The following is a 14,885-nucleotide window of genomic DNA, read 5'->3' on the forward strand; positions in this document are numbered from 1 at the left end:
CCCTGAAACTCGGAGGGAGGGACTCAGAAACTCGGAGGGAGGGAGGGACCCAGAAACTCGGAGAGAGGGAGGGAGAGAGGGCCCCTGAAACTGAGAGGGAGGGGAGAGAGGGAGGGGAGGGGATGACCTTGGAACTCGGACGGAGGGGACGACCCTGGAACTGGGAGGGAGGAAGTTAGGGGGGCACTGGAACTGGGAGGAGGGCCCCTGGAACTGGGAGGGAGGGAGGGGAGGGGATGACCATGGAACTCAGAGGGATGGATGGAGGGAGGGAGAGGAGGGGACAACAACCCTGTAACTCGGAGGGAGGGAGGGGGGAATGACCATGGAAGAGGGAGGGGGGGAAACAACCATGGAATTGGGAGGGAGGGAGGGGTGGAGGAACATGGCATTGTGAGGGCCCCTGGAACTGGGAGGGAGTGAGGGGGGGGCCCCCACAGCCACACACTCATTCTCTCACACACACTCGCACCCAGTCTCACTCTCTCTCTGTCACACTCACACACTCGCACATTCACTCTCTCTCTCTCTCTCTCACACACACAGACACTCTCACACACACTCTGACAAACATACACACTCCGAGGAAAACCTTCCTAGTGCCCGTTTCATTTGTTTCAGAAACGGGACTTTTTTACTAGTGTTTAATAAAGCTGCGACCGGTTTTGTGCCACAAGAAATGTCATTGTGTATGTTGAATGGTGAGGAAGGGCATATAAACGCCTATGTTATGCCTTCAGACTTGCTGTTTTTCTCCTGACTGAACCATCAGGAGTCTGCCACAATCATCTGAAATCGTTAGGTTTATCCTTGATACTACCTGATACAATAGCTCTGTCTAGTCATCTTTCTGATTCCAATTTCCTGTTTCAAACCTGTTTAGACCAATTCTTGTTCATTTGATCAGTTTGTTTCTAACCCTGGTCTTCCCCTGTTTCCATCCTGCCTGCATTCATCCATGCTTGTTCCTAAACCCTGCTTCTGATCTAACTGCCTGGTTTTAACCTAGGTCAGGCCTTGATCTTGAACCTGCTTTCTTGATTTGCTTGCTTGTATTCAAAGTATTATCCTTGATGTCTCCATTGCTATCTTTCAGCTACAAGCAGTGCGATCCCTCAGAACTCTCTGCCTCTGTGTTGGCCCCCTTTGCCTTGACCATGACTGTAACAAAGAGAGAGCCTGTGTTTGTTCCTAAAGTACAATGTATTCTGTATGTGAAGCACAGTTACTAGAAAGAAAAAACTGTCCATGGGAAAGAAAAGAGCAGTTTGTACCATACAAATTCAGTTAAAATATATGTGTTATTTAGCAATACTTATTCCAAAACTAATGTCAGGGGGAGGGGGGGGGGGGAGAACTTTTTGCCTTGTGATATTTTTGCTGAATCTGCTTGCATCCCATTGTACAGAATGATGAGAGAAATAAGGAGGGGATTGAATAAGTGAAAGAAGAGATGGAAGATAAAAGATGGGGCAAAGTGTGAAGTGGAAGGCAGATGGATTGGAGGGAGAGACAAAAATGAAAAAAGGATAAGAATTAAGGGAGAGATGAGAGGTCCCTTAATCATGGAGACAGTACCATATTCTTCCTGATGTCAAAGAACAGGCAAGGGGCTAACAAACCAGATATATTTAAAAGCCTCTTTTCACTCTTGGTGAGGCACACCCCAGGTACAGACTAAGATAAAGGGATCCATCTTCAGAGGTTGCAGTACAATAAAGTCTCGATTATCTGACCTAAACGGGACCAACCCATTGTCAGATAAATGAAATCTCGGATAATATGGAAAACAATGGTAACCCCTCAAGCAATGCAGAAACAAAGGCAGTAAAAGCAGGATCCCAGCTTACAATGGTGGCAAAAGTAGGGTCTTGGGTTTAAAAAATGGAAAGAGAAGCCACATGATGTCACCGGGGGTCTTTGGATATGCCGGATGGTCAAATCAATGATGGTTGAATAATCGAGACTGTAGTGTAATTACATATTTCTGGAGCTCCTAAGAATTAATTTTTTAGGGTGTGACTAGCTGATTCTGGGAAGCCTAAAAGGGCAATTTTTTTTTTAATTGGCATTTCAGTCTAGGCACCCCAATGCTGGGAACTTAGTATCAATTCTAGAACAGCTTCTTGGCACCAAGATTCCATTATAGAATAGTGTAAGATTGGCAGTGGTATGTGCATCCATAGGTGCACCCTCGTTCTCCATGGCAATGGCAGACATGTTGGTACACCTAAGTGCACCGAATGATGAGGGTAGTTTATAATGTTCTATAAGTTATGTGCTTAACTGGGAGACACACCAAGGGTCCACCCATTCTCTGCTCTTGGGTATGCAGTTAGGTGCTATGGCACTTAGGCTCTACCTTATAGAATAGCACCTAGTGCATGTGGAGGGGCATAATCAAACATGAACGCCTATCTCCATGGGTGTCTATGTCCGAAAACGGGTATGTGAAGAGGCAGGACAGACCGTATTTTCAAAAAATGGACGTTTTTCAGCTGGGCGTTTTTTTTTTTTTTTTTTTGCGATAATGGACACTAAAAACGCCAGGTCAAAAACGTCCTAATCCGAGCCATTTGGTCATGGGAGGGGCCATGATTCGTACTACACTCGCCCCCCTGACATGCCAGGACACCAAGTGGACATCCTAGAGGTCAGTGCGGTGGACTTCAGACAACGCTCCCACATGCATAGCTTCCTTACCACGGGTGCTGAGCCCCCAACCCCCTCCCCCAAAACCCACTACCCACAAATGTACAACGCTACCATAGCTCTTAGAGGGTGAAGGGGGCACCTACATGTGGGTACAGTGGATTTTGCAGACCTCCCATTTACCAGCACAAGTGTTACAGGTAGGGGGGATGGGCCTGGGTCTGCCTGGCTGAAGTGCACTGCGGTACCCACTAAAAGTGCTCCAGGGACCTGCATACACGCAGGCCTCTAGGACTTGTTGCTGCTATATAATATTGGCACACCAGTTGACACCTGAAGACTAATCTCTCCGAAAACATCCTTTATTGGAATAAGCACGCTTACTCACAGTTAACTGCAGATCAGAGGTTGTGCCCCATTGGCAACGTGTCTCCCTGGTACTGAGATGAGCAGTAGGTCAGAGCTGGCAGAATGGTGTAAAATACCCTCTTTCAGCCACATTCAAGGTAAGAACTAAGTTCTGTAACGTGGCTAACACGTGAAAGGGATCTAAAACTGGCTTACAAAAATGGCCACTACCTCATGGACTACCGGAAACAAAACAGGGCACACTCTGACCCAGTAAGCAAAGCACCATGGGAGTAGAGCCTACCAACTACCAACATCGTGAGCATTTGCCACAAGCTAGTGGAATCACGGAGTCCAATACCCTACACCCACCACAATGCATTGCTGATGTGACTCTGCAGTGCGCATAACAGAAAAGATGTCACACTCACCCGAGAGCCACATCAGAACCAGGGAAAGGTTGTCAGAGGATAGAACACATTCTGCTGATATGGAAGTGGGTATGGCATTTGAGGCTGGCATACAGGCTTGAAAAAAAGTTTGTAAAGTGGGTTTTTTTTGTGGGAGGTGGTTAGTGACCACTGGGGGAGTCCGGGGAGGTCATCCCCGATTCCCTCCAGTGGTCATCTGGTCAGTTGGGGCACTTTTTTGGGACCTGTTCGTGAAAAAAAAAGGTCCAAAAAAGTGACCCAAAATCACGGTAAAAACGCCTTTTTTTTCGATTATCAGCTAAAGACGCCCATCTCTCCTTGGCCGATAACCATGCCCCAGTTCCGCCTTCACCACGCCTCCAACACGCCCCCGTCAACTTTACCTGTTTCTGCGACGGATTGCAGCTGGAAACGCCCAAAGTCGGCTTTCGATTATGCCGATTTGGGCGCCCATGGGAGAAAGACGCCCATCTCCCTATTTGGGTCGCAACATAGGCGTTTTTCTCTTTCGATTATAAGCTGGATAGGCTTTAAAAGATCACTCAATCGTCTTATACATCACTCCAAAAAAAAACTAACTCCAGTCCAGTTCTGGTGCCAAACCAGAAAAAGTTTATTGAAAGTCCATAAATAGGGCAGGCAGAAAATAGTAGAATAATACAAAGCACAACAAGCCTCCATGTCATGGGTGATTATCAGGCTGATTTTCAAAAGAGAAGGACGTCCAAATGCGACCTAAATGGCACATGGACGTCCTTGTTAAAGAAGGACGTCCAAATCCAATAATCGAAACAGACCAGAAAGACATCCCGAGTGCAAAGACATCCATCTGTGGACGTCCCTGCAGGGGGACGTATTAAAGGCATGTTTTGGGCGGCATTATGAGATGGGTGTCTCCAGCGTATAATGGATAGCGAAATGCTTGGGAACATGAACGCCCTTAGTTAGACCTCATATAAAAGTGTTTAGCGTAAGGGGGAAGTTGTCTTTAGACCCATTAGTGATTTTGTGGAGTTGGAGAGTGGTGGAATAGTTGTTTGGAGAGAAAGTTGAGTGTTGTTCAGTGCCCTGTTACCTTTGTCTGTGTGCCTGGTTTCCTGCTCTATCTGCCCTTCAGTATGCTGGGGCTGGTGGCCACTAAGACCAGCTTCTGTGACTGGTGTCATCCCCTGCATAGCAAAAGGGGAGGAAGTGTGTTGGTCAAAATAGCCCACTTTTGATTTGCAGCATTCATATAGATAGCCCCACATGTGAAGACCCAGGAAACAGATGGTGAAGAATGGCATTGGCAGGCAATCACAGATGTCATTCTACTTGGTACAGAGCTGGAGGCGAGGAGCGCAGTGCACTTTAGAGACTGATGTGCAAGAGAGCCACACGGGCAGGTGGGTAGACATAGAACTGTGGAAGGAGTGTAGAGGACACAGTGAAATTACCTTTGTGGGTGGGTGCCTGTTTTGGTGCCATTCTGACAAAGGCATCAAAAATTTTGAAAATACTGAGAAGGATGTTTAAAGGGACAGCAGTGAACTCTAATACACTGGACTATGATAGTGATGATTGTTTATAACCCATTCATTGTACAGATGTCGTGTTCTCTATTGGAGACACTCAGTTGTGGCTGCCTGAGGGGAAGGGGAAGAGGCGCTGAGAATCCCTCATGGTCAAGGGCTCCCCGTTCTCTGTATTTTCTCTAGATTCAAATCTTACCTCTATTGTCACAGGGTTCACGGGTATCCACATCTGGTAGCTTTTCTCCCGCTTTGCACTTCATGTGTCTCCCCAGTAGGTTCCAACCTTCTTTATGTGGTGAACCCCAGTCCTCTTTTATGAAGTGCCCACCTATTCTCAAGGTTGCTGGAGGTGGGGAGGGGGGAAGCATATATGCACTGAATGTCTTTTCCACATTATTGAACACAGTCCTACAATCCTCCATAGTTATGGAACAACAACATTTCTAAATTCTATCCTGCAAACCATTTTCTAGGTGGCCATAGGTGCATGCCTACCACGGCCCTGAGCCCTTAAGTCATGGTGAGGGAGAGGGGTTCTCGTTACAGTTCCTGTTCTAAATTACCTGCAGGTGGCTACAGCATGGTGCCTATATAATTCCCCTAGCCTGTGCCCTTCTGTATCCGATGTACTATATTGCAATTGTGATGAAGTAAACATCCATCTAATGCTTTCACTGTTGTTTCCCCATTTCTCCTCAACAGTATATACCATTGCTGACATACTCAATGTGAAAAGATGACCCAGCTGTTTGTAGCTCCTTCCTGGCCCTCACCAATGTTGTTTGGTTGTGGGTAAGATTGTCTGCTGAACAGAGAGCAAAAAAGAGCCTAGGCACTGCCTATGCTTATCTGCAAGTTTGTACTTCACAGATCGCTAGTGCTAGACAACATACCTATTATTTAGACAGCTCTGTGCTGTGGGGCCATATGGTAAGGGAGGAGAGGCTGGATGGGCATTTCTGTTCCTCAACAGAAATGCCCACCCAGCCTCCCCCCCCCCCCTTACCATACAGCCATGCAGTTTGGAAGGAACAGGTGGCCTTCTATATGGCCACACTTATGACACATATGTACCAAAGTTTCTCTGTCACAGTTGACCTGTCATGCAAACCAGATTGCTGCCTCCTCTAACATCAACCCCAGCATTTGATAATATCACATATGTAGTGCACAACGTAGAGGCACAGACCCCGGTAGGTGAAAAAGTTAAATGTTGTAATATATAATAAAAACTAAACTATGTACAATTTGTTTTTTGTCAAAACTCATTGAGGATTCTCCCTTCCCTCTATGACCCTTCTTAAAAATTGTATCAGCAGCAGCAGGAGATGATCCTGTATTTGCAGTTGCTGCTGGACAGAGTGCCACAGTGCTGCCACCTCCAGCAGCAACTGGTGTAGCATAGCAGCCTGTTGCTGCAGGAGTTGCAGTATTGTGGCACTGTTGTCCAGTGGTGGTGGGGCTGGGGCTGCTGGTGGTGCTGCTGCTGCTCCTGCTCCTCCTCCCCCTCCAGAGAAGGCATATCTGCCCATTGATCGGGTGCATGTGGTACCTCTCATTCCCCACCTTCAATGAGCAGAACTTGTTCCTCTGCCTCCTCATCCTCCTCCTGCTCCACAGCCTCGGCCTCCTCCTCCTCCTCTGCCACCGGTACTGCTGCTACCACTGCTGCCTCCTCCTCCTCCTCCTGCTACTGCTGCTTGTGTTATGTCTTAATATTTGTGTATTAGCCACATGGAAACTGATATTGTACATGACATTTTCATTAATAAATAAATACATTTACAAATGACTACAGGTGCCCTGTTTATAATACTTACGTTGAGCCCTGAGGCGCTGTCACACGCTCCTAATAATTTCATGATTCTCCCAATGTATGCGGTGGAATCTCCGCCTTAGGGATTCGAGATCCCTATCAGGCTTATTTTCGAAAGAGAAGGGCGCCCATCTTTCGACACAAATTGGGAGATGGGCGTCCTTCTCTCAGGGTCGCCCAAATTGGCATAATCAAAAGCCGATTTTGGGCATCTCTAACTGCTTCCCGTCGCAGGGATGACCAAATTTCACGGGGGCATGTCGGAGGCGTAGCGAAGGCGGTACTGGAGCGTGCCTAACAGATGGGCATCTTTGAGCGATAATGGAAAAAAGAAGGGCATCCCTGACGAGCACTTGGCCGACTTTACTTGGTCCATTTTTTCTTACGACCAAGCCTCAAAAAGGTGCCGAAACTGACCAGATGACCACCAGAGGGAATCGGGGATGACCTCCCCTGACTTCTCCAGTGGTCACTAACCACCTCCCACCCCGAAAAAAAACAACTTTAAAAACTTCTTTTGCCAGCCTGAAATGTCATACTCAGGTCCATCGCAACAGTATGCAGGTCCCTGGGGGAGGGAGGTAGGTGTGTGAGCGGAGGCATAGTGAAGGCATGGACATCCTTTTTTCAAATATTTTGGACGTCCTGAACTGCCCCCCCCCCCCCCACAGGGACGGCCAAATTTCAAGGGAGTGGAGGAGTTGAGCACACTGTCCACCTGTAAAAGTGAACCAAATGTTCGATGGTCCTTTCCCTAACTCAGGGTGAACTTCGTCTGGGTCCTTGGGGGTCCCAAAGTAGTCCAAAACAAACCTCCTCCTCCATCAGCATAAATCCAAACAGTTGTGGTTTGACTATCAACAAGAAAAAGAAAAATGTTCAGTGTAATTACTCTATTAGCTCAGTGTTTCCCAAATCCAGTCCAGGAGTACCCCTTGCCAGTCAGGTTTTCAGGATATCCACAATGAATATGCATGAAAGAGATTTGCATATAATGGATGCAGCCTGAAAACCTGACTGATAGGGGGTACTTCAGGCCTGGACTTAGGAAACACTGTATTAGCTCAAACAAATAACCAAAACAGAAAGGCCTCAGGTTAGGGCTAGGCCTGAGTTTGGTCTGCCAACCTGCCACCACTCACATAGCTCCACTTGTGTACAACTTAGCACTGGCAGGGGAAAAAAATCAATTTGTTGTATTCAAAACACCCTAAAAAAACAAGGCACCCTGTAGGGAAACAAAAAAGTCCAATAGAAATAGACCCCCCCCCCCCCCCCCAACACACACACACACACAAACAAACAGAAGAGTCCCATATCTTCTATCAGCATATCAGGCTTCAGACTAGGCTCTGGTGTTCTTCTCCCTGGCTTTCTCACATAGAGACTGAGCTCTGTCCTCACTTCTCTCTTTTATAGGGCAGTAGACTCCTCCCTTATGCACCCCAACCCCCAGCTTGATTGGAGGCCCTGCTGATCCATGGATTCTGTTGGCAGGGTCAGAGGCACTCCATCTGATTGTCATGTGATCTCCCTGTTGTAGCTGTTTCTCTGGGACTTGATCTTGTGGTTCACAGAGCTGGTAAGCTCTATTTTCCTTTGCAGAACTGAAGTTAATTCTTTGGTTTTGATCCCCACCTTCAACTTCCTCCCAGACGGGAGGTTTCTTGTGGGACGGGACATAGATCCCATCACAGGTGCTCTCCTAAATGTTTGCATGTAAATACATCTAGTATTCTATAACTATATCTTGGCACCTAAATGCTGTTATAGAATTAGTGCTTAACACGTTGTATCTTGGTGGCAAACGTTTGGCACCCTTTATAAAATTGCTTCCATTACCTCTGTGGTGACTTCACACAAGTCATTTTACACATATGAAAAAGCCTTCATGCATGAAAAATCCATTATAAAATTACCTCCTCAGTGTCCAAGTGTCTCCTCTTGCCAGGGATGCTTTTTATTTACTCACTGTCAGGACAGTGAGACTGTTCTTTAATCAAGTTCAACTCATATTGTTTTTTCAGGCTGCTATTACATTGAGTTTGGACTCCAGCAATGCTTTGTACATTTCCTTGCCAGCTAGAGTGTCACATTGCTTGCAATTAGTCAAAAGGCAGCTTAACTGTTTGTTGGAGCTTCTTGGAGTGATCACATTACACCTATTAGGTTTGTGCTGCACTGACTTCCAGTTGTAAATAGAGTTTAAGATCTTATCTTTGGCCTTTTAGGCTATTCATGGCCTTGGTTCTTTTTATCTTTGTGACTGAATCCATAGCTATGTGTCTTTGCTTGGGGCACCGGCCTCTGCATGCTGGATTGCCATCTGTTAGGGGATGTAATCCTGCTAACTTGATTTTGTTGTTTCAGGCTACTTGGAGTTTGCTTTTGGGAAATCAGCCCACTAGTTGTGATCCATCTATGATACAGATAGGGCTACTGAGGGAAGCATTTTTTGATATAGGGTATAATATTTTCATCTTGCTTAGATATTCTGTGTATTGCTGAAAGTTGGTTGACAGATTATGAGATAGTTTATTTGACTCAGACCATACCTATTGGTTATTCTCGTTGATTCTTGCACAGGTAAAACTTGCTACTGCCACTGAAGGAAATGGGACTGAGAAATTAAGGGGGCACTGAAAAATGACTTGCAGTAGTGTAGGCGCGGGTTTGGGGCGTGCGCCGATCCATTTTTTAGCACGCCTGTAAAAAAGGTCTTTTTTTGCCGAAAATGGACATGCGTCAAAATCAAAGTTGCCATGTGGCCATTTTGGGTCTGAGACCTTACCGCCAGCCATTGACCTAGCAGTAAAGAATCTGGCCAGTAATGACCTACGTACATCAAATGCCACTTGGCACATGTCCGTTACTCACACCCAAAAATAATTATCTTAAATCAGTATTGCAGATGATAGATGTGGATAATATATTATTGTCTAAGCTGAATTAGAACAGGGGGAACAAGCTCAGAATGATCCTACAATTGCAAATTTGACTCATTTCTTGGAAACCTCTTAGGATGTTATTTCTTCTAGGGAAACTTTGCTTGTTACTTTTGCTACTGAGAAAGACAAATTGTCAGTTTTGAAAACATAGTTCTCTAAAAAAGATTAATTGTATTGTGGTCAGAAAATTACCATTTTTCCTGATGTTTGTAGAGCACCCAACTGAGAAGAAGACAATTCCTTAGTTTAAAACCTAAAATGTTAGCTAGTGGAGTTACATTTTTTTCTACATTTTCCTTGTAGATGTTTAATTACCTATAAACAGGTTAATTACATTTATAATGATCCTTCTCAGTTGGAGGCTTTTCTAATGAAGAAGTAGTTTGTCCTTTTTCTTTCTGGAAGCTGGGTAAATAGTTGAGAGAAGCTAATATCATCTATGTAACCAACAAAATTAATTTTTTTTCTCTCCTTTTCTATACATTTAGGTCAGTAACCCATGGTGTGTTTTTTTAATTTTTACTAGGTATTTTTCCTTCCATTTGATGATGGAAAGTTCTATTTGGATTTGAAATTTAATTTATCTGCTTTGTAATTGCAAAACTTTAAAATAAATTCTTGCACAAGCAAGATAAACAGGAGGGAAACTTGGTAGTGGTCTTTTCTGATAACTAAGTCATTGCATATTGGACATCGTTAAGGGGATATATGTTAAATATATGACATTTAGACCTACTGTACAATGTATATTTGTGGATGTCTGTTTGTTATATCATCCTCTACCACCTTCGTCTCATTTTCTTTCTGAGCTCTATACTATTGAATCTTTTGTTGCTCAGTCCACTAATTGTTCTGCCCCCCGGCAGCCCTTACTCTAGTTTCATAGTGTGGTCCTAAAATGTGTTTAATTCCTTTACTGTTATTCTCACTTGTAAGGATTTTCACTGCTGTTGTCGCTCACTGCAAAGATATAAGAGCAATGCATCATTTGAGTATCATGGAAAGAAGTAAAGATGGAGAAAAAGAAGAGGTCCCAGGACAGATCCCTGAGGTGCACCAACTGATAGTGGGATAGAAGTGGAGGTGAATCCACCAAGGCTCTCAAAAGGCCAAGCAACCTATAGAGGTTTGAACAGGTGCAATATTATCCAGAATTACTACTACTACTACTTAACATTTCTAAAGCGCTACTAGGGTTACGCAGCGCTGTACAGTTTAACAAAGAAGGACATTCCCTGCTAAAAGGAGCTTACAATCTAAAGGACGAAATGTCAAGCTGGGCAGTCTAGATTTGACTTGAAGGACTCATTCAATATCTCAACTTATTCCTCCACAAAACAAATCCAGAAAATCCCATATAACAAGGTCCAATTCTTCAGAATACAATTCTGATGATAAACCACACAGGTTCATGCCCCAGTGCACATCAGAGGGTTAGGTTTTAAATCTAGAGAAAACCACCAATGAAAGTTCCACCCACTCAATGTCAGTCCAAGAAAGGGTCATGGTGTAAAAATGATTCAAGAAGTTAGAGGATGAAGGCAACTCAAAAACTAAACTCAAAATATGTCCAGCACTATGCATAGGAATCCAAATCCTCTATAAGCAATAAGCAGCCCTGCACCTGCCTAGAAATAACATCATCAACTTGAAGATTAAAATCACCTAAGAAAACTACATTAGTGTCAAGGCCTCTTAAATCGTAATATCCTTAAGGCTTTATCATATCAACATTTATCTGATCATGCCAGATGCTTATATATAAATATCTGTTGAGTAGCCTTAGTGTGGAGTAGAGGAGTGGCCTAGGGGTAAGTGCCCTGGTCTTGACATCCAAAGATGCCTTGTTCAAATCCCACCACTGCTGTTGCTTGTGACCTTGGGTAAGTTACTCCATTACATCAGATACAAACTTAGATTATGAGCTCACTGGGGAAAGGAAAATAGCCAGTGTGCATTTGTATAACAGCTGCTACTGAAAAAGGTGTGAGCAATAATCCAAATAAATAAATACTGGGATGGTGCTGAGTCCCAAAAGGGCAATTGTTTACTTCACCTTGATAAATCCCCATAAGAGTAATTCTATAAAGGGGATCCTAATTTTAGGCACCTAGAATGCATCTATTTGGAGTTTATTCTATAAAGAAAAGCACCTGCCTACTTTCTTTATAGAATATTAATGCAACAGGTTTCATATGCCCCTATAGTTTAGATACAATCACTTTCACCAGCCATAATTCTAATGTTTAGGTTATAAAAAATACTCTCATAGATTACAGTATTTTATAATCTCTGCATGTAAATGTCTGCCCTGCACATATTCCATCCAAACTCTGCCCACATGGAAAGTATACATTTTGGCACATACTTACAGAATAGCATATAGCCAGAAATTGCTCTTTTACACATATATATGTTCATATACATGTGGAAATGACTAGACTATCAGTATTTGCACATGTATTTGCAGCCTAAATCTAGATGGTTTCATATAGTAGTACATCCTAGCAACTTTGGAAATCTGTGTTAAGTGCTTACTGCAAGATAAATATCTTTTCAAACATATATATATATATATATATATATATATATATATATATATATCTTTAAAAAGAAATTTATCATGCCTTAAGCACTTAACACAGGTTTCCAAAACTGTTACGATGTACTATATATGTATTTTATTATTTCTCGTTGATGAGAACATACTTAGGAAGAAAATAGGTTTGTAAAATATAGATACGGAATTAGAATTTGATCAGATGAGGATTTTGTTGCAGGAAACTCAAGGACAGCTTTCAGTCAGACAAGTAGAAATTATAAATCAGGCTTTGAAATTAGGCATATGGCATCTTTTCTCCTGAGAAAAGGTGGTCCATGAGGTGAAAAAGTTTTCTTCATGTATACAGAAAAGCTTAGAAAAGAAAAATGGAAGTTTTAGAATGAAAAAAGGAGATTGTGTGGATTTAATAACCCAACAGATAGGGAAATTACTAGATACAGGCTAAGAAAAATAGATTGAAAATTGTAAAGGTGAAGAAATTTTTATTGTCAAGATGGATTATTTTGGCTGCCAATTGCCAAAGGAATGCTTTGAGTTCTTAAAAAATTGATCCAGTTACCATCTATTTTATTGTGAGAAGTATTAGCGATTTTGATTGAGTGCTCTTTTACAAGGATAATTTTATCTGTAACAGCATGTAATAACATCTCCAATGGTGCCCAAACTATCTGTTCTTGTGAAAATGCCTAGTTTCACAGAAAAATTGATGAATACTTCCTTAAAGAAGGGTTTTATTTCTGTACCCTTGAAACAGGCAATAGAGAAGCCACACCTTAACAAGTTAGATTTGCCTAATAAAGATGTATAGGGTTATCGTCAAGGCTTAATTTCTGGGGGAGCAGCTTGGAACACAGTTCAGCCACTTCTTTACAGACTCCAGGCAGCAGGGGTGCTCTGCTCCAGCCACTCCCTTCTAGGCAGCCTGCAGGGGAAAGGAGTGGAGGAGATGAGATTGGAGCAGGTCTATTTCTATCTATCTACTTATCATTTCTATAGCGCCACACCATACATAGAAGACAGCCCCTGCTCAAAGAGCTTACAATCTAGATAAGATGGGTAAACAGACAGAACAATTAAGGGTGAGGGAATAAAGAGGTGAGGATAAAGGACAGGGTAAGTGAGTTAGGAGTCGAAAGCAGGGGTAAAGAGGTAGGTTTTGAGTTTGGACTTGAAAACGGCTAAAGACGGGGCTAGACGTATAGGCTCAGGTCACTTTACTCCCTAATCCAGCCCCCTCTTCTCATGTTTCAAGTTTATTATGGACTGTCTATCCCGCCCAACAGAGAACCATCTTGGTGGCATACAGTCTAAAAAGAGGAAAGAAGAAATTGACGTACAATACTAACATGAAACAAAAGGAACAGAGGAAGAACTACAATGGTGGGAACTACAATGTGGGAAAATGCTCTTGCCTCTGGCCTGCCCAGTCCTTCCTCCTCCCCCAACTCTACGGTTCTATTTTCTTCTTTTTTTTTTTTTTTGTCTACAACGTAAATCATTTTCTTTCAAATGTACATTTTCTTCCAAAGATTGTGAAGAAATGGTAGTGGGTCCAAGTGCAAGATTTTTTTTTAAGAGCCAAAAATAAAAAAAATAAATGATCAATATAAATCTGTATTCTGATATTATCATGGCACAGACACCTCTTAGGTTATGATGCCTGGAGCATCCAACATGTGTCCAGATAATTGTTTTGCAAATTTTTTAACCTATTTAGCTAGCACAGATGATTTTGAAGAACTGCAGACATATTTGGTGGAAATAAAATTATTTTTATCAGAAAAGATTCACAGATTTTGTTGTGTCAAAATGATGGTATTAACATGCTAAAATATTCATGCAACCTACATATAAATGGATTTCTCATCATGTGGGCCCACTAATAATTGGGCATCCTATTGAAGATCTGAGCTTTGTTTTTGACATTGCTAATTTAAAAACTGGATTGGGTTGACTGCTTTCTAGCCAAAAGACACTGAAAAGGTAAGCACTGGTCGAGAATTTTGATGACCTTGTCAATTTGTTCTATGGTATACACAAGGTTAATTCCTCTCTCAAATGTTATCAACATCTATTTAAGACCACTGGCAACCATGAATATGATATTGCTTTCTAGTTCTTTTCAGATGACATCCAACTAGAAATTCCTTTAGGATTGGATCAGAAAAAGCTTTAGGTAAGTTGCATTAGTCTGCTAATAAATTAAAGCTCAGCCCTGCAAAAAATAAAGCATTGTAGGTGAGAAGAAGTAGCATGACATACTGGCAACCTGCCATTATGCTACCAAGTTTCAATGTGCTAATAAAAAATCAGCTCTGTAGTCTTAAAGTAGCCATCAATTATCCCGTGGATTCTATATAGGTTACTAACATTTGGTGCAGAAAGCAGATGTGCACGTAAACTAATGAGTCATTTAGGCATCAACAATCAATGATTGAAGTTAATTGGCACTTAATTGGCAGTAATTAGGAGTTATGTGTGCATCTGCCCTATGCCTTATTCCATAACATAAGTGCCTACATTTCATAGCATGCAGCTCAAAGGGGTGGGGGGGGGGGGGGAAAGTTAGGGTTAGGGTTGCTCCCAGAATTTAGATGCAATATTATAAAATAC

This window comes from Microcaecilia unicolor, chromosome 1 (genome assembly GCF_901765095.1).
Source record: "Microcaecilia unicolor chromosome 1, aMicUni1.1, whole genome shotgun sequence".
Lineage (NCBI taxonomy): Eukaryota > Metazoa > Chordata > Amphibia > Gymnophiona > Siphonopidae > Microcaecilia > Microcaecilia unicolor.